The 21,786-nt window shown below is 42.9% G+C and overlaps 1 protein-coding gene across 3 annotated transcripts in view; it reads right to left on the bottom strand.

Annotated features, from left to right (window-relative positions):
* The window catches only part of rnf144aa (ring finger protein 144aa), a 73,877-nt gene that overhangs the window by 42,479 nt on the left and 9,612 nt on the right, over window positions 1-21,786 (bottom strand). Inside the window, exon 1 of one of the 3 annotated variants that reach the window (XM_084144041.1) lies at window positions 11,674-11,738. The exons of the other annotated variants lie outside the window; for them this stretch is intronic. The gene's annotated coding sequence lies outside the window, so the exon portion shown is untranslated. Of the gene's footprint in view, window positions 1-11,673; window positions 11,739-21,786 lie in introns of those variants that run through there. 3 annotated transcript variants of the gene reach the window in all.

The following is a 21,786-nucleotide window of genomic DNA, read 5'->3' as shown; positions in this document are numbered from 1 at the left end:
ATGTTCCGCCCTCGCTGCGCTCCTTCTTCTAGACCAGGGATGGGCAACTGGCGGCCCCCCTTTTGTAGGCCCCAGGATCAATTCCCCTCCCAAAAAAGGAACTCAGTCAGGTACTCAAATTACTGTTGAAGTGTTAGAATAGTAGAATATGCAAGATGCAATTTCGAAATTTGGTTGTGCATCAGCAGTTTTTCTCTTGTTATGTCAGTCACTGACAGTCACTCAATTAGCCGACGTCAGCTAAACATTTTTAGATTGGTAAGTTAGCTGGCTACACTATCTAAAATTGTAGTAATCAAGGTCGAATTTCCAACTGGGGGGACCCCATTGATTTTGTTAGTCAATCTCACTCAAATATACTGCTTGTCGAACATTCCAAAATCATGGGCAATAATATGGAGTTGGTCCCCCCCTTTGCTGCTATAACAGCCTCCACTCTTCTGGAAAGGCTTTCCAATAGATGTTGGGAAATTGCTGCAGGGACTTGCTTCCATTCAGCCACAAGAGCTTTAGTGAGGTCGGCACTGATGTTGGGCGATTAGGACAGGTCGCAGTCGGCGTTCCAATTCATCCAAAGGGGTTCGATGGGGTTGAGATCAGGGCTCTGTGCAGGCCAGACAAGTTCTTGCACACCGATCTTGACAAACCATTGCTGTATGGACCTCGCTTTGTGCACAGGGGCATTGTCATGCTGAAACAGGAAAGGTCCTTCCCCAAACTGTTACTACAAAGTTGGAAGCACAGAATCGTCTAGAATGTCATTGTATGCTGTAGCGTTAAGATTTCCCTTCACCTGAAGTAAGGGGCCTAGCCCGAACCATGAAAAATAGTCCCAAACCATTATTCCTCCCCCACCAAACTTTACAATTGGCACTACGCATTTGGGCAGGTAGCGTTCTCCTGGCAAACCTAGAATCATCCGTCGGACTGCCAGATGGTGAAGTGTGACTCATCACGCCAGAGAACGCGTTTCCACTGCTCTAGAGTCCAATGGCGGCAAGCTTTACACCACTCCAGCCGACGCATTGCGCATGGTGATCTTAGGCTTGTGTGTGACTGCTTGGCCATGGAAACCTATTTCCTGAAGCACCCGACGAATAGTTATTGTGCTGACGTTGCTTCCAGAGTGTTGCAACCGAGGACAGACAATTTGTACGCACTACGCGCTTCAGTCCCGTTCTGTGAGCTTGTGTGGCCTACGACTTTGCGGCTGAGCCGTTGTTGCTCCTAGATGTTTCCACTTCACAATAATAGCACTTACAGTTGACCGGGGCAGCTCTGGCAGGGCAGAAATTTCACGAACTGGCCATGTAGTGTATCATATAAAAAAATGCTAACATTTCTCTGGCAAAATGTGTAGAACTGCAGGAAATTTACAGCATTTGTTTCTCCGCCCCATGCCAAAATGAGTAGAATTGCATGCATGAAGTTAGTAAAACAATTGCTAAATCTACTGCAGCAAACTTGCTTTAAAACTGCAAAATGTTCTCTACACTCCATGGCAAAATGTGTAGAATTGCAGGAAATATACTCTAAAAAGTTTTATTTTTATTTTTATCTGTTCACTTTCAAGAGGGGGACGCTAAAATGTTTGGCTCGCAACGTATGGCCCCCACTTCTGGCCCCCAAAGGGCTAGGGCCGGTTCTGACGGCATGTGTGCTTATGGATGTGGGTACACAGACCCGCGAGCCACTGCAGCCCCTCAAGATAAGTTGAGATTTTTTGTGGCCCCCACCCCCATCAAAGTTGCCCATCCCTGCTGTAGACAGCTAAGTAGAATAAACTTTGGCACTCATTTGTGTCAAATTGTCCTCTAAAATCATCTTTGATTTATCTCATTTTAATCAACACTCCACATCGTTTTAATGCTTCTGATGTTGTTGCTAATTATATAAGTGATCACTATGCTGTTTCCTGTGTAAGGGATGGTAAAATTCCTAAACTACCTCCATGTTTCATCATGAAGAGAAACTGGAAGCAGTTTGATACTCAGGGTTTTTTTACATGATCTTTTCAACATTTCCTGGAATAGAGTTGAATTCATCCCTGATGTTGAATTAGCATTTTCTTACTTCCATAAAGTGTTCCAGGATATTTGCAACAAGCGTGCCCCTTTCAAACAATACAGAATTAAGGGCAGCGACAACCCTTAACATGCTGTCTAGACCGGGCACGCGCGTGCGCCATCGAGCGCAGGTTGAAATATCAAAATGAACTCTGAACCAACTATATTAGTTTGGGGACGAAACACATGAAACATGAAACATTCATGGACATTTAGCTAGCTAGCTTGCTGTTGCTAGCTAATTTGTCCTGGGATATAAACATTGGGTTGTTATTTTAGCTGAAATGCACAAGGTTCTTTTTTTCAGGATATTTGTAGAATTATGACCCATTTTGAGTCACAAAAAATGTTGTGTTCTCTACTCCAACACTTAATCCACAGATAACAGGGGAAACCTAGTTAGTTTCTAGTAATCTCACCTTCAGTAGTAGTAGTAGTAGTAGTCGTAGTAGTAGTAATAGTAGTCTTCTTCTTCTTCTGTGGACTTTGTGTCAGTTGGCAACCAACTTTAAGGTGCATTACCACCACCAACTGGACTTTCAATCACCCACATGGGTATATGCTCCTAAAAACCAATGAGGAGATGGGAGAGGCGGGTCTTGCAGCGCGTCAAGCATAAAAAATAGAACCACGTTTTATTTTAGCGCTTGGCTATGCAGACGCTCGTTGACGCACGCGAGCAGTTCAGATGAAATGATTGAATAACATGTGTACATTTATTTTGCAACACTCGTGCACGCAACGCAAGCGGTGTGGTCTGCATGTAATTCTCAGATGACCTAGCTGAAATCATAAGGAAACGGAATGCTATGTGGGCTAAAGCAAGAAGGTCTGATTCAGCTGATGATTGGATGGACTCATGGTGTGGCTATGACACGAAAGCTGAAAGCAGACCACTACCTCATATCAAATTGTACTTATCACATGCACCGAATACAACTGGTGTAGACTTTACAGTGAAACGCTTGCTTACAACGATGCAGTTAAAAATAATGCAAAATTAAATAGTAACTAACACAAGATAAATACAATAAAATACACAAGAATGGAGCTATATACAGGGAGTACCAGTACCAGACCTCAAATCTACTGCAGATAATCTGAATAATCCTTCCAAATTTTGGCAAGTAATGAAAGGTTTACAGTGCAAAACAAATGCACAGGTCCCTAAACCTCTGTGTTGACTTCAGGTGGCAACTGAGAAACCTCTATTCTGTACTCTTTTAATAAAACATTTATTGATTAGGGTTAAAAGGTCAAAATGAGCTCCCTGTGAAATTACCTGACACTCCAGAGCAGTCCTTCTCCAGGTTCTCCTTCTCGCCCTTCTCTGTCTCAGAGGTGTATAGAGCCCTGAAAAATCCCCTGGCCCTGATGATCTAGAGCCCCGCCTACAATTAGCTGCAGACATCATTGCTCCCACTTTAACATGCATCTTTAACCTCACCCTAGAATTTAATGAAATCCCCAGGTTGTAGAAATCAGATAGCGGATGTACATGTTTATGCGGATGACACTATTCTCTATTCAAGTGGCAGCAGTTTGACTTCGGCTTTTGAAAAAGCTCAAACAGCTTTAAAGGTCATTCAATAGAATCTGTACGATTTTAAGCTTGTTCCGAATTCCTCTAAAACAAAATGCATGTTATTTTCCAATACTAAACACTCTGAAAACCATGTAATTACTACCTTGGAAAATGTACAAATATCTTGGAGTTTGTGTGTGTGGATGACAAGTTCAGCTTCACCACCCATGTAGAGAAAGTCAAGCCTGCGTATTGGGTTTTATTACTGGCACAAAGCTTGTTTTGTCTTTGCCGCCAGAAAATAGTTAATTCGTTGTACTTTTCTCTCAGTATTGGACTATGGTGATACTATATACAGTATGTACAAGCGACAAGCTCTACACTAAAGGTTCTTCACTCTATATCATGCAGCCCTTCATTTTGTCACCAATCAGAGACGAACTCACCATTGTGGTCTCTACAGTGCTGTTGGGTAGATATCACTAGCAACACGCAGGCTCAAACACTGGTACATTGTTATTTATAAGGCCATTTTAGAAAAACTGGCATTTTATCTATCCTCTCTTCTAGCTCGAAATGAAAACATATACATGCTCAGATCTCAATCTTGTTTTATGCTACGAGTACCGAAAATTCAAACCGAGCATGGAAAATGTCCTTTCATTACTCAGCCCCCTGCTCTTGGCTTTTTGCCTCTTGCCAGGCCGTCATTGTAAATACGAATGTGTTCTTAATTGACTTGCCTGGTTAAACACAATTTAAAAAATGTCTCCTTAGCGTCCAGTTTTTCCGTCTAGCCCTGGCCATCTGCCAATATCCTCAGTCTCCTGGGTCACCTGGTATTCGCCGGCGCTGCCTGTTTTCCGGGTCACCTTGCTGTGTAGCTCCCACTGGCCATACAGTGTACAACACGAGCAGTCAAGGCCTTCAAGCAAGGGGAGGGGGTCTATCTAGTTATCTAGTCTTATGAAGTCAGACAGTGTATTCTATATCTATCTGCAAATTAATTAAACCAACAATAGATGATTTGAAGCCTGCATGTACTTCAATGTATGGCTGTGAACATTTCCTGTGAGTTTTCCTGTTGTTTACAAAACTGAAATTGCCATAAATTACATATTGTATTGTAAAGAGGTATTGGAATAGGGAAAGGATACACAAGTCACTGCAATATCTTGGAATCATAAAAGAGAACAAGATGTCAACAGCGTTGACATATTGAAGTGGAATGCCGCCTTCTCTGAGAGGCAGTCAGAGTATGACATCCTTGATGTTGTAAGCTAGACAGAGGACAAGTCAATGCTATTTCATTGTCTTTGCCAAGGGATGTATTATATGCAGAGATCAGGAATTTAAAACATCATAATCCCAATGGAAATGTCCCAGCTACAACATGAAACATGTCTCTTCATTTCAAGCCTGGGTGTACTACAAAACTAAATATGAAACGTTCGCTCAACTACATCAACCGCAATACATTTTGACAGGAACCAATCTACTGTAGGCTACAAGTCGCACCAGAATGAAAAGAAAGAACACAATATATTTCCATAGGTTGATCTGGTGCATCCCCCTTGCGCTTACCATGCTAAAAGCTCTCCATGCTATATTAACTCGTTCATCAATACAAGCAGATGAAGATTAACTAAATCAGGAGAGCGTTCAATCAAATGCATCACAACGTACAGGCTTATTCCCATGCAGCCGTGTGTGCGTGTGTGTGTGTGTGTGTGTGTGTGTGTCAGGCTGGTCTTAGGGCCGAGGGCCGCCGATATGGTGGACTCGGTGTGGTGTCAACCTGCAACTAATCTGTCCATCTCTGTAAAGGTCACCCCTGGCCCTGTGCCAAGAACACGGCGACTCATTAACTTCTGGTTGCCATGGAAGTCATGCATTCACTGTTTCAGAATGAGTGGACAATTGTGGATAGGAGCAGGTGATCAGCACATTGCAATGTGCGACAGTAACACCACTGTGACAGTATTGGTTCTAAATGCAGCTGGGTTTTATATAGACTTTCTCATCATTCCGAAGCGGTCGTTGACGTGAATTGAGGAATATAGCTACTGTGGTGATAAATCAATCCCTCAACCCATCTCACCCTCCCCCAAACATAAGCTCAAGGCACACAACAATGGCACATATTATTCAACACAGAACATTATGAAAACAATTAGAGAATTCAAAGAATGGAACACTGTTTCTGCTATAGTGACATACAGTGCCTTCGGAAAGTATTCAGACCCCTTTACTTTTTCCACATTTTGTTACGTTACAGCCTTATTCTAAAATGGATTAAATAAATAAAAATCCAGAAAAACAGAAATACCTTATTTACATAAGTATTCAGACCATTTGCTATGAGACTGAAATTGAGCTCAGGTGCATCCTGTTTCCATTTATCATCCTTGAGATGTTTCTACAACTTGATTGGAGTCCACCTGTGGTAAATTCAATTGATTGGACATGATTTGAAAAGCCACACACCTGTCTATATAAAGGTCCCTCAGTTGACAGTGCATGTCAGAGCAAAACGCTTCTGTAATATAGCGCCCGTGATCTCGGGAGGCCACACACTTCGCCTCGCTCCACCGATCTCCAGCCACAGCCAACAGACCCAAATTCATTACCCAGAGGGATCCAGGGGTCCTTTATTTTGGTCTCGCTCTCTTTTCTCTTGATGAGGATCTCGGAGTTGACATGACATGTATGCCGTGTGTATTGCGGGGCGGGCCTGGACATTGACAATTAGCCTTCTGTCCTTGATGCTGCGGGGGGTCTGAAATGGACGCTTAGTTGAGTGTGACAGTAGAGGTCTATTTATTCCATGGCTGGAGGAGTTACGCATCAGACAGACCACCGTCCAAATGTAGAGTTGTAGATTTTATGGAAGGGTATTCTAGGCTATTGTGCTGTTTGAGATTGAGGTATTCATTCAGACAGGCCAATGGACAGACAGTGGCCATGGCCGGGTAACTAGGACACAACCAGTCTCATGCCTATTGGGTATGTCACCATCCCAGTGCAGCCCTTGTGCTGTTTTCTCTATTCTGAAGAGAGGAGGGAGGGATGGGAGGAGGAAAGGGGTGGTGTAAATGAATGCTGCAGTAGGCCCCAGTCCAGTTTCTACACCTTGGTAAGCCTCCTAATGTTCCATTAGCAAAACGAGCCGGGGTTTAGGCAGTGCTTAATGACTCGCCGTAAATATTCATGAGATTTTGTGCAGCTTTAAGTGGGGCTCCGTTTATTCCTTTCCAATCCCCAAAAAGGTGGAGGCAGGGACAAGATCCATCATTCATCTGCTGTGTCTGATTGAAATCCCTCTTCGTTTTGGTTGGCACTGTGCAACTGTGGCTCAAAATGCATTTTCCCCCCATACCCTGTGGCTTACTAAGCACACACACTAACAGTCTTGCGCACACACACACACACACAAACCCCCTCATCTAGAAGGCACTGGTACCGTCAGTGCTATTCTTGAACTCATCCATACTACTATGTCAACAACTGTCAGCTTGACAACAGTGTTGTTGCCACAGAGGCATTTTGGATGCTGTAAACATACTCAGTGCTGGAGAATTCTAAATGACTTCACACAGCCCGAGAGAGAATGACAACCACAGACTGAACAAAGGCCTGGGTTGTTTTGATTTGGAGTAGGACGAGGGCACCTGTAGACGAGATTACTCATTTCAAAAGCAACGTTTGAAAAGCCACCACGACGAAATGAAAGGAGAACAACTGCCTTGAAAGAAAAAAAAGTGAATCGGCTTGCTACAGTATCTTCATTGTGTCGACACAAACACAGTGACACACTGACATTGGTCCACACTGATTAGCAATGGTCATGAAAATTGATTACAAAAAGGTAAAAAATACAGTTCTGATTCCGACAGTTCTGAACAGCTTCATAATTGAGTAAGATACTCAACTCTTTTGATTGTTTTTTTTTATCCCTCAAATAGACTATACTATAGCACATAAACGATTGTATAATGAGAGACAGAAAATCAATGGAATCCAGACATTTTGGTGGAACTTCAGGTATTCAATTGAATGTCAAATATCAAGTTTGTTCTTCTTTGAAATGATACATGCCAAGGATTTTAAACCACATATTGCCTTTTTATATGTTTTGTTATTATGTTAAAGAAAAAATAACGTTTGACAAGAACAACTCATTTGCAGTTACATACGGGCATAATTTAATACATTTGCATGAAATTACTCTATCCAACCAGCTCTTTCTAAGGTACCGCCTAGTGATGGGGGAAAAGATAAATACAGTTACATATCGGGATATTATTTTCATATCGTTTAGACAATATTGCAATATTATTTTTGCGCTAGTTGGCTGTACCTGTATCAAAACTCCAGAATTGTTCCTTCATAGCTTGTTCTCCATCTTCTTTTAAATAGGGAGCCAATTTGTTTACTGCACTTTTATTTCCATGATTGATCAAAACTTGTTATCATGGCTCTCTCTTGTCCCTCTGCAGCAGACATTTGGTGAGCAATATGTTTGGAACATCGAATCGCAATACATATTGTGTCGGCACCAAAGTATCGTGATAACATCGTATCGTGAGGTCCCTGGCAATTCCCAGCCCTAGTACCGCCCCAAAGAGGATTTAGAACCGCCCCCTCACAATCTCCAGTCAACTTTCACCATTGCTTTTACCCAAAGATGTGCTGCATTACTTATTAATGATTGTTGTCATCTAGAATATAAAAAACAAGGTGGAAATGTTTTGTACCAAATTAGCACCAACCTGTTGTGAAAATCAACATATATCGCTCTAAAATTAATACAGAAGAATACAGAAGAAAGCCCTATTTGGTAAAAGACCAAGTCCATATTATGGCAAGAACAGCTCAAATAAGCAAAGAAAAACGACAGTCCATCATTACTTTCAGACATGAAGGTCAGTCAATCCGGAACATTTCAAGAACTTTGAAAGATGCTTCAACTGCAGTCGCAAAAACCATCAAGCGCTATGATGAAACTGCCTCTCATGAGGACCGCCACAGGATTGGAAGACCCAGAGTTACCTCTGCTGCAGAGGATAAGTTCACTAGAGTTACAAGCCTCAGAAATTGCAGCCCAAATAAAGGCTTCACAGAGTTCAAGTAACAGACACATCTCAACATCAACTGCGATATATGTTGATTTTCACAACAGGTTGGTGCTAATTTGGTACAAAACATTTCCACCTTGTTTTTTTATATTCTAGATGACAACAATCATTAATAAGTAATGAAGCACATCTTTGGGTAAAAGCAATGGTGAAAGTTGACTGGAGATTGTGAGGGGGCGGTTCTAAATCCTCTTTGGGGCGGTACTAGGGCTGGGAATTGCCAGGGACCTCATGATACGATGTTATCACGATACTTTGGTGCCGATATTCAGAGGAGACTGTGTGAATCAGGCCTTCATGGTTGAATTGCTGCAAAGAAACCACTACTAAAGGACACCAATAAGAAGAAGAGACTTGCTTGGGCCTAGAAACAAGAGCAATGGACATTAGACCGGTGGAAATGTGTCCTTTGGTCTGTAGTCCAAATTGGAGATTTTTGGTTCCAACCGCCGTGTCTTTGTGAGGCGCGGTGTGGGTGAACGGATGATCTACGCATGTGTATTTCCCACCGTAAAGCATGGAGGAGGAGGTGTTTCCTGCTGACACTGTCTGTGATTTATTTAGAATTCAAGGCACACTTAACCAGCATGGCTACCACAGAAATCTGCAGTGATACGCCATCACATCTGGTTTGGGCTTAGTGGGACTATCATTTGTTTTTCAACAGGACAATGACCCAACACACCTCCAGGCTGTGTAAGGGCTATTTTACCAAGAAGTAGAGTGATGGAGTGCTGCATCAGATGACCTGGCCTTCAGAATCCCCTGAACTCAACCCAATTGAGATGGTTTGGGATGAGTCAGACCGCAGAGTGAAGGAAAAGCAACCAACAAGTGCGCAGCATATGTGGGAACTCCTTCAAGACTGTTGGAAAAGCATTCCAGATGAAGCTGGTTGCGAGAATGCCAAGAGTGTGCAAAGCTCTCATCAAGGCAAAGGGTGGCTATTTGAAGAATCTCAAATATAAAATACACTTTTTTGGTTACTACATGATTCCATATGTGTTATTTCATAGTTTTGATGTCTTCACTATTATTCTACAATGTAGAAAATATAAAAAAATAAAATAAAAACTGGAATGAGTAGTGTGTCCAAACTTTTCACTGGTAATGTATATAAAATAGGTTCACTTCCGTTCTTTTCTTGGGCCTTTTGTAACCAGATGTTGTTTTCCATTACATGACTCAATTAGAGGGCCTGCCATGACTGTTAACTCATTCTTAATGCACATTTAACCCTGTGGGCACAGTCACAATGCTTCTGCCCTGAGTGCCCGCTCACCCATGTTGTGTTGACTTGTACGTGCCTTGTCAATCATCACGCACACAGGTTAGCACATAGTGTGTTCACACACAGTGCTCAATGCTCAAACACAGAACGCTCTCACACACAGAGCTGTGCACCAGTGGCAGTCAGTGCTGTTTAAGATGAGGGAGGACAAAAAAAAATTCTCATGAGCATGGCCTTATTTCTATTACAGCATATTGGATGACTCTCGTTCATATTCCATTCACCCAGTTCAATGTAACAGTGATAGGTTTAGGCTACTACATGATACTGTAATAATCCCTATACCCATCATGAGGTTGCTACAACCTAGCCTATGAAAGTTCACAACGTAGGTGCACACAGGTCGAGAGACAAATTTGAGGCGACAGACAATGACATTCAATACCGCATTGCACACTCATGCCTGCATCTAGCTGATATAGGGTGTAATCATTAGTCCAACAGCTGCAAACGAGAGTATCTATTGGATAAATTCGGTATGTTTATCCCCGTTTTGTTCCGTTTGCTTCCGTTTGCGAAACGTTCTTCAACAAAATGTGGAATGAATACACCCCTGATCACGCGTAAACACAGTTCACTTTCATAGCAGCCACGTTGTATTCCTTCTATGCGCTCTCCTCCTCTCACCTTGTCCCTTCGCTTCAGGACTTCAATGTATGTGACCAGGCGAAAAAACCTTTCCAAGCCAAACCGCTACACACAGCCTACATCGATGTCACCATATTAGCTAAAGTAACGTCATAGTCAGCATAGCTAATAGAACTAACGCGTTAGTAAACCCGCTACAATCATGCAGTAACGTTAGTGTACAGTCAGTAAGCAGTTACACCGGCGGGCCCCGGTGGCAATAAATGAGTAATACCAAAAACGTACCTTGACTTGGAAGAGTTCCAGTGTTGTGTTGGATAGTCAAAGTCAGCTAGCTAACATAGCATCCCTCTGTTTGAGCAGGGTGTTTCAGTAGGCTAAACTAGCTATCTGCATTTGCTAGCTAAGTAAGTGAAACTGAAAAAAAATGACACTCTCTCTAGCTTTCTCTCTTGCTTCTCCTTCATTTTGGAATAAATGAATGTGTTCAAAACTGTTCAACTATTGTCTTTCTCTTTGAGTCAACTACTCATCACATTTTATACACTGCAGTGCTAGCTAGCTGTAGCTTATGCTTTCAGTACTAGATTCATTCTCTGATCCTTTGATTGGGTGGAAAACATGTCAGTTCATGCTTCAAGAGCTCTGATAGGCTGGAGGACGTCCTCCGGAAGTTGTCATAATTACTGTGTAAGTCTATGGAAGGGGGGGAGAACCATGAGCCTCCTAGGTTTTGTATTGAAGTCAATGTACCCAGAGGAGCATGGAAGCTAGCTGTCCTCTGGCTACACCATGGTGCTACCCTATAGAGTGCTGTTGAGGCTACTGTAGACCTTCTTTGCAAAATAGTGTGTTTTAATAAATTGTTCGGCGACGTGATTGTATTTAGTATAGAAATATCTAAAAAGGATAACTTTTTTTATGTTTTACAATTTAAATTTTTATGAAATTCACTGAGGAGGATGGTCCTCCCCTTCCACCTCTGAGGAGCCTCCACTGCTGTGCACACACACACACACACACTCCATGGACCAGAGCATATAGCGTGTGACTGGCCTTGCTTACCCCTTTGCCTCTAGACTCAGTGTCCTCAGCGTCCCTCGGACGTCAGCAGACTCACACTCTCCCAGAGGCCTGGGACACACATCCACACACAAACACACACACACACAGGCTGGAAAAGCCAATACACCACAGCTACGCTAGGCCATACGTTGACACTAGGGAAAATAGCTGGATGAGACTGGATCTACAAGGGCAAAAATACATATCAGCATCATTCAAGATAACTTAACATACAATTGGGTAAAGACAAAATGTACAGAAATATGCATGCAGCAACTACACTGTAAAACATAACCATACTAGGTCCAGCTAATCAGAACCTCTGTATTTGAGATGCATAGTGTAGGTCAAATCTAACTCTTTTTTTCTAACACCAATGTCAACACTAAAGAAGGTTCTGTGCATTCTCTCCCATTGCACCAAAAAGCCTAGGGCACAATGGTGCAGCAGATTGCTGCCTGGCAAAACGGTAAGGGATTGACATGACACTCTTTATTTGTAACTTTTGAATGTATGTCAAACAAAAACCAAATGATTGCAAAGTTAAACAAACCATACAAATCTATGCACAAGGACTACTTTTAACAATTTCCACTGAACATTTTACAGAAATACACTTACTTGAAGAACAGTGCAGTTGCAAAGTTTGGTAACAGAATGACAGTTTATGCTTTCTGTAAAACTCATACCGGCTGTATTTCTGCCTGCTTGAACGGCGAATAGCTCAGATACACATGAAAATGTGAAATTAATAGCTCAGATACACTTGAAAACATGAAATGGCCTCAGATACACATGTAAATATGAATCTCTGAGCGATAGAGCAGCGCTCAGCTGCACAAAAACAATATAAGATTCAAAATGGGTGAATATTTCCTTTAAGGGGCTCCTGAGAGAGAGGCTCTCATTCTGCCTGGGCTTAGATACAGAGACAGGAACAGAGCTGGTTACATCATCATCATCACCTGCATTCCACGAGTGCCTGGGCAGGCGGGACACCAGCTAGCTAACAGAGAGAGCTATATAGGGCGGAAGCGGAGAGAGGGGGGGGGGTGCAGATAAAGTGGGAATAAGAGAGAGAGAGAGAGAGATAGAGAGAGACACAGAGAGAGAGAGAGAGAGAGAGAGAGACACAGAGAGAGAGAGAGAGAGAGAGAGAGAGAGAGAGAGAGAGAGAGAGAAAGAGAAACAGAGAGAGAGAGACAAAGAGAAACACAGAGAGACACAGCTATATAGAGAGAGACACAGATAAATAGAAAGAGTGTGAGAGAGATTGTGGGAGAGAGAGAGAGAGAGAGAGAGAGTGACAGAGTGAGATAGAGAGATAGACAGAGGGAGAGAGAGACAGAGAGACAGAAGCACCACTCATTCAATCATAGGACCGATGAAGCTAGAGGACTATACTGCACTGGACAATGGTGTCTTCATGGCCACTCTGTGGGAGGGAGGGGGTACTGAGACAGAGAGAGAGAGACACTGACAGAGTCTAATCCGAAGGGCATGGCACAGGGTTATTTTCTCGAGCGTAATGCAGTTTGGTAAATTGACAGGAATTTGAAAACTTCTAACTGCTAACAAAATGCAGTGACAGTGAAAGCTCTCTTTATCAAAAGGACAAGGTCCCAGATATAGACGTCCTTTGTGTCATCCCGACACCCGGACCATGGGACTGCCACGTTTTAAGGCACTTTCTGATTTTCCCAACACAGCACTTCACAGATAATCAGTGGGCAGACTGACTGAGTGGGCACTGAGTCTCACTGAGCTCTCTCTCCTGCTAAACACTTCCATGTGGCTTGAATGAGATCCAGCAAGGCCACACCAGGCCATCCGAGTCAAGAACTACCTAGCAGTTCACCACACAGTAAACACAACGGGAGAGTAAAAGGTATTTCAGATTGTATGCAAACACAGATTGTATTCCATTGTCCATAAAAAGGGATGCCAGCTCTATTGATAATGTTGTACATACCGAAAGGCCTTATGACACATAATGGTAAATAGGCTGCTAAACATGCTCCCCTAGTCTGTGGAAACACATTTGTTGTTGTCTGACATTGATAAAATGTACTTCTCCTTACTTTACTCTCGCTCTCGCTCTTTCCACTTGATTTCCCTATGGGGCTAGACAGGCAGCCTGCCATAAGACCTTATGCTGCATGTTGGCCCACATCTCCCCACACCCTACTTCAGAATCCTAGTAAGAAAACAAGATGAAGCAGCACATTGTGCTTCTCCTCTCCCCCTTTGCCCAGACTAGTTCTGCGGCCCTCTCTGGTGTCGACCACAGACTCTGACATATACACAAGGCCCGGGTCGTAATCACTAGGCACCAAATGGAAGACACAATTGAGCCTCTAGATAGATAGAAAACACTCACTTCAAGTAAGGGGTACACTCAAAAGAGCAAGGTCTCTGACTTACCATATCAAAAAGGGAGAGACAAAACACCATGGTGACTGACTTAATAGGGAGGGAGTGTGGGCTTTAAGGGCGGTTATGACTAATGCATGCATTTATCTAAATCAAAGCACTCTCTCTTTTCTCCAGTGGAATTACATAAGTGTACGGTATGTTGCTCACTCTAATGGTTCTTTATCGTAGCCTACCAAGCAAGCCTATTGCCTTTTTCTTTAATCACACAAGAATCAAAGCCCAGGCATACAGGCATCATGTTCTAAAGGTTCAGGTTTGTAGTTCTACTGAAAATGTGTGAAGCGTGTATCCATTGTAAGGGTGTACTACTACTTTAAACTTGACCGCAGCAGTATAAGTGTACACTCTACTACGTATTTATTTGGACACTAAAGCTAGATCTTTTAATTTGGGTTTATACTCCAGTATTTTGGATTTGAGATCCAATGTGTCATATGAGGCGACAGTACAGAATGTCACCTTTTATTTTAAGGTATTTTCATACTTATCTGTTTTACCGTTTGAAATGAAAGCACTTTACTTTTTGAAGGTGTCATAAGTATTTGGACAAATTCACTTATAGTGTATTAAAGTAGTCAAAAGTATTTGGTCCCATATTCCTAGCACAGAATGACAACATCAAGCTTGTGACTCTACAATCTTGTTGGATGCATTTGCGGTTTGTTTTGGTTGTGTTTCAGATTATGGTAAATAATGTAGTGTCATTTTGGAGTCACTTTTGTTTCTGAACACTTCTACATTAATGTGGATGCTACCATGATTACGGATAATCATGAATGAATTGTGAAAAGTAATGAGTGAGAAAGTTACAGAGGCACAAAGATCATACCCCCCAACACATGCTAACCTCTCACCATTACCAATAACAGGGGATGTTAGCATTTTTTTGGTGGTATGATATTTATGCCTCCAACTTTCTCTCCCAGCCTGCCTTACAGGATTTACAAGGTAATGACCAGGGCCTAAAATTAACACCTGACAAATGTGGGGAGATTTGGGCATTGGCGGGTAAGAATGTCTAATTCACCAGCCATGTTGGCGTTCACACTCAGGACTCTACAGTGCGAGCATTTTTGATTTTTTTAAATCAAGTACAGGCAGGCACATGTGCGAGTTGTGATTTATAGCAAAATAATTGCTGCAGTAGCTGTTTTCTAAGTATTTCTGCTGTTTTGTTTCATGTCTGGTAATGCACAAAGAAATATGAATCCTAACGTTATATCCCACCTTGTGCAGCAACTCAGCCTGGCTGGGGCAAAAAAGTTTGTTTTAGGCCCTGGTAATGAGGAACTGAAGGTAATTAGGCATTTATTAGCCGGTAAGCGCTTCTGTTTAAACTGAATGTGTGTCACATTTCTGGCATGGTCGTGCATGCAGTCACAAGCAGCCTGAGCTACTTACACAAGTAACTTGTAATGTTTAACAAGTTCAATGGCACTAAACAGATTCATGGCATTCCAATTCTGTGTCAAGGCGTGAGGAGCATTGTTTTCAGTTACTCCCTCTATACTTATGTGATTGCAGCGTGATCAAATGTGGCAACCTTAAAAACTCCCATTGGGTAGTCCAGCGCATGATACAAGCATACCCACAACTTCAGCATGCTACAATAGCCCAGTCATGTATAACATTGATAAGGTATTTGTTTATAGAAATAGCTTATCAGAGGAGAGATCGTTTTTCTGCTTATGGCTATGGCAAAGTAGGCCCTAATGTTTATCTAGTGACGATGATCAATAAATTATGATTGAGTTAAAGCTGTAACATCTTTGTTGTAATATTGCAAACGGACATGGCAGTTTCTCCGCTATGGATTCCAGCTTTAAAGTACAGCAGTCATGACACCCTTTATTCAAAAACACCATTAGAGGTTCCCTTCTCGAAACCGAGCAACTAATGGGCAATTCCACAGAGTGATGATGAGACTCACTTTTTCAATTAAAAATGTATGCCAAGCAAATACTTGTAACAATTGTCACTTAATTGAGGAACAGTGCAGATGCGAAGTTTGGTAACAGAATGACAGTAAAATCTTGGTCAGTTTTTTATGTGACCGCGATTCAAATATGTCTGCAGAAAGAATGGGGTGTCAGCTATGATATGACAGCTTGAGTTAGAAAAATATATATTTTAGTCATTGAACTACAGTGAGTAAAGATCAACACCCGTTAACAGAATGATGGTAACAGAATGACATCATGGGTCCTTGATCTGTACCATACAGAAAGGCATAATTATCAAATCAAATCAAATTTTATTGGCCACATGCGTCGAATACAACAGGTGTAGACATTACAGTGAAATGCTTACTTAGAGCCCTAAAACCAACAATGCATTTCTTTTTTAATAAAAAAGTAAAATAAAACAACAACAAAAAAGTGTTGAGAAAAAAAGAGCAGAAGTAAAATAAAATAACAGTAGGTAGGCTATATTTACAGGGGGGTACCGGTGCAGAGTCAATGTGCGGGAGCACCGGCTAGTTGAGGTACAATGCGGGTAAAAAGTATTTGATTCCCTGCTGATTTTGTACGTTTGCTCACTGATAAAGACATGATCAGTCTATACTTTTAATGGTAGGTTTATTTGAACAGTGAGAGACAGAATAACAACAACAAAATCCAGAAAAACCATGTCAAAAATGTTATAAATTGATTTGCATTTTAATGAGGGAAATAAGTATTTGACCACTGTGCAAAACATGACTTAGTACTTGGTGGCAAAACCCTTGTTGGCAATCACAGAGGTCAGACGTTTCTTGAAGTTGGCTACCAGGTTTGCTACCAGGTTTGCTACCAGGTTTGCTACCATTCAGATGTTCATTGGCAAACTTCAGACGGGCCTGTATATGTGCTTTCTTGAGCAGGGGGACCTTGCGGGCGCTGCAGGATTTCAGTCCTTCACGGCGTAGTGTGTTACCAATTGTTTTCTTGGTGACTATGGTCCCAGCTGCCTTGAGATCATTGACAAGATCCTCCCGTGTAGTTCTGGGCTGATTCCTTACCGTTCTCATGATCATTGCAACTCCACCAGGTGAGATTTTGCATGGAGCCCCAGGCCGAGGGAGATTGACAGTTATTGTGTTTCTTCCATTTGCGAATAATCGCACCAACTGTTGTCACCTTCTCGCCAAGCTGATTGGCGATGGTCTTGTAGCCCATTCCAGCCTTGTGTAGGTCTACAATCTTGTCCCTGACATCCTTGGAGAGCTCTTTGGTCTTGGCCATGGTGGAGAGTTTGAAATCTGATTGATTGATTGCTTCTGTGGACAGGAGTCTTTTATACAGGTAAAAAAACTGAGATTAGGAGCACTCCCTTTAAGAGTGTGCTCCTAATCTCAGCTCGTTACCTGTATAAAAGACACCTGGGAGCCAGAAATCTTTCTGATTGAGAGGGGGTCAAATACTTATTTCCCTCATTAAAATGCAAATCAATTTATAAAATTTTTGACATGTGTTTTTCTGGATTTTGTTGTTGTTATTCTGTCTCTCACTGTTCAAATAAAACTACCATTAAAATGATAGACTGATCATTTCTTTGTCAGTGGGCAAACGTACAAAATCAGCAGGGGATCAAATACTTTTTTCCCTCACTGTAGTTGAGGTAATATGTGGGTAGAGTTAAAGTGACTATGCAGAAATAATTAAGAGAGTAGCAGCAGCGTAAAAAGATGGGGTGGGGGTGGGGGTGGGGAGGGGCAGTGCAAATAGTCCGGGTAGCCATGATTAGCTGTTCAGGATTCTTATGGCTTGGGGGTAGAAGCTGTTGAGAAGTATTTTGGACCTAGACTTGGCACTCCAGTACCACTTGCCATGTGGTAGCAGAGAGAACAGTCCATGACTAGGGTGGCTGGAGTCTTTGACAATTTTCAAATCAAATCAAATTTTATTGGTCACATGCGCCGAATACAACAGGTGCAGACATTACAGTGAAATGCTTACTTACAGCCCTTAACCAACAGTGCATTTATTTTAAACAAAAAAAGTAAGAATAAAACAACAACAAAAAAAGTGTTGAGAAAAAAAGAGCAGAAGTAAAATAAAGTGACAGTAGGGAGGCTATATATACACAGGGGGGTACCGTTGCAGAGTCAATGTGCGGGGGCACCGGCTAGTTGAGGTAGTTGAAGTAATATGTACATGTGGGTAGAGTTAAAGTGACAATGCATAAATACTTAACAGAGTAGGAGCAGCGTAAAAAGGATGGGGTGGGGGGGCAGTGCAAATAGTCCGGGTAGCCATGATTAGCTGTTCAGGAGTCTTATGGCTTGGGGGTAGAAGCTGTTGAGAAGTCTTTTGGACCTAGACTTGGCACTCCGGTACCATTGAGGGCCTTCCTCTGACACTGCCTGGTATAGAGGTCCTGGATGGCAGGAAGCTTGGCCCCAGTGATGTACTGGGCCGTACGCACTACCCTCTGTAGTGCCTTGCGGTCGGAGGCCAAGTAGTTGCCATACCAGGCGGTGATGCAACCAGTCAGGATGCTCTCGATGGTGCAGCTGTAGAACCTTTTGAGGATCTGAGGACCCATGCCAAATATTTTCAGTCTCCTGAGGGGGAATAGGCTTTGTCGTGCCCTCTTCACGCCTGTCTTGGTGTGTTTGGACCATGATAGTTTGTTGGTTATGTGGACACCAAGGAACTTGAAGCTCTCAACCTGTTCCACTACAGTCCTCTTTTTTTCCCTGTAGTCCACAATCATCTCCTTTGTCTTGGTCACATTGAGGGAGAGGTTGTTATCCTGGCACCACACGGCCAGGTCTCTGACCTCCTCCCTATAGGCTGTCTCATCGTTGTCGGCCTACAACTGTTGTGTCGTCGGCAAACTTAATGATTGTGTTGGAGTCGTGCCTGGCCATGCAGTCATGGGTGAACAGGGAGTACAGGAGTGGACTGAGCACGCACCCCTGAGGGGCCCCCGTGTTGAGAATCAGTGTGGCAGATATGTTGTTACCTACCCTTACCACCTGGGGGCGGCCCGTCAGGAAGTCCAGGATCCAGTTGCAGAGGGAGGTGTTTAGTCCCAGGATCCTTAGCTTAGTGATGAGCTTTGAGGGCATTATGGTGTTGAATGCTGAGCTGTAGTCAATTAATAGCATTCTCACATAGGTGTTCCTCTTGTCCAGGTGGGAAAGGGCAGTGTGGAGTGCAATAGAGATTGCATCATCTGTGGATCTGTTGGGGGCGGTATGCAAATTGGAGTGGATCTAGGGTTTCTGGGATAATGGTGTTGATGTTGATGTGACCAGCCATTCAAAGCACTTCATGGCTACAGACGTCAGTGCTACGGGTCGGTAGTCATTTAGGCAGGTTATCTTAGTGTCCTTGGGCACGGGGACTATGGTGGTCTGCTTGAAACATGTTGGTTTTACAGACTCAGTCAGGGACATGTTGAAAATGTCAGTGAAGACACTTGCCAGTTGGTCAGCACATGCTCGGAGTACACATCCTGGTAATCTATCTGGCCCTGCGGCCTTGTGAATGTTGACCTGCTTAAAAGTCTTACTCACATTAGCTACGGAGAGCGTGATCACATAGTCATCCGGAACAGCTGATGTTCTCATGCATGCTTCAGTGTTGCTTGCCTCGAAGCGAGCATAGAAGTGGTTGTGCTTCCCTTTGTAGTCTGTAATAGTTTTCCAGCCCTGCCACATCCGACGAGCGTCAGAGCCAGTGTAGTATGATTCAATCTTAGTCCTGTATTGACTCTTTGCCTGTTTGATGGTTCGTCGGAGGGCATAGCGGGATTTCTTATAAGCGTCCGGGTTAGAGTCCCGCTCCTTGAAAGCCTGTAATGCATGGCTTCTGGTTGGGGTATGTACGTACGGTCACTGTGGGGACGACGTCATCGATGCACTTATTGATGAAGCCAGTAACTGATGTGGTTTACTCCTCAATGCTATCTGAAGAATCCCGGAACATGTTCCAGTCTGTGCTAGCAAAAGTCCTGTAGCTGTAGCATCTGCGTCATCTGACTACTTTTTTATTAACTGAGTCACTGGTGCTTCCTGCTTTAGTTTTTGCTTATAAGCAGGAATCAGGAGGATAGAGTTATGGTCAGATTTGCCAAATGGAGGGCGAGGGACAGCTTTGTATGCGTCTCTGTGTGTGGAGTAAAGGTGGTCTAGAGTTTTTTTTTCCTCTGGTTGCACATTTAACATGCTGGTAGAAATTAGGTAGAACTGATTTAAGTTTCCCTGCGTTAAAGTCCCCGGCCACTAGGAGCGCTGCATCTGGATGAGCGTTTTCCTGTTCACTTATGGCTTTATACAGCTCATTCAGTGCAATCTTAATGCCAGCATTGGTTTGTGGTGGTAAAAAGACAGCTATGAAAGATGAAAACTCGCTTGGTAAATAGTGTGGTCTACAGCTTATCATAAGATACTCTACCTCAGGCGAGCAAAACCTAGAGACTTCCTTAGTATTTGATTTTGTGCACCAGCTGTTGTTTACAAATATACACAGACCGCCAACCTTTGTCTTACCTGAGTCAGCCGTTCTAGCGTGCTGATGTAGCGTATAGCCCGCTAGCTGTATGTTGTCCATGTCCTCGTTCAGCCACGACTCGGTGAAACATAATATATTACAGTTTTTAATGTCCCGTTGGTAGGATAACCGTAATCTTAGGTCATCTAATTTATTCTCAAATGATTGAACATCGGCTAATAGGACTGATGGAAGAGGCAGTTTACTCGCTTGCCGTCGGATCCTTACAAGGCACCCCGATCTACGTCCATGATATCTCAGTCTCTTTCTCATGCGAATGACGGGGATTTGGGCCTTGTCGGGTGTCTGTAGGACATCCTTCGCTTCCGACTTGTTGAAGAAAAAAATCTTCGTCCAATACGAGGTGAGTAATCGCTGTCCTGGTATCCAGAAGCTCTTTTTGGTTATAAGAAACAATGTACAAAAGAAATTACAAAGAACGTGGAAAAACACACATAATAGTACAATTACTTAGAGGGCTGTAAAAAGGCAGCCATCTTCTCCGGCGCCAAATCATTCACACCCTGATCTGTTTCACCTGTCTTTGTGATTGTCTCCACCCCCCTCCAGGTGTTGCCCATCTTTCCCAGTGTAATTATACCTGTGTTCTCTGTTTGTCTGTTGCCAGTTTGTTTTGTTTCATCAAGCCTACCAGCGTTTTTCCCCTTGCTCCTGTCTTTCTCAAGTTCCTGTTTTCTAGTTTTCCCGGTTTTGACCATTCTGCCTGCCCTGACCCTGAGCCTGCCTGCCATTCTGTACCTTGTCACACCACCCTGGATTATTGACCTCTGCTTGCCCTGACCCTGAGACTGCCTGCCGTTCTGTACCTGGACTCTGATCTGGATTACTGACGTCTGCCTGCCCTTGACCTATCGTTTGCCTGCCCCTTTTTTTTGTAATAAACTTTTGTTACTTCTACACTGCCTGCATCTGGGTCTTCTCCTAAAACGTGATAATTATGAATGTCATATTCTTCATGGTGATGTATGCTGAATAGGTACACAAAGGTAGAAAAATATCCTTATTTTGCATGTTTGGGTATTATTCTACACACTGGCTATTATTCTAATGAGCTCCACCCCCAAACAAGACCACATTTAATTTTACTGGGTTACAGTTCATATATGGAAATCAGTCAATTGAAATAAATTCATTAGGCCCCAATCTATGGATTTCATATGACTGGGAATACAGA

The sequence above is a fragment of the Coregonus lavaretus genome (genome assembly GCF_964263955.1).
Source record: "Coregonus lavaretus genome assembly, chromosome: 27".
NCBI classification, from domain to species: domain Eukaryota; kingdom Metazoa; phylum Chordata; class Actinopteri; order Salmoniformes; family Salmonidae; genus Coregonus; species Coregonus lavaretus.
The sequence above is the reverse complement of the archived record's forward strand: the minus strand, read 5'-3'. Positions and strand labels throughout refer to the sequence as shown.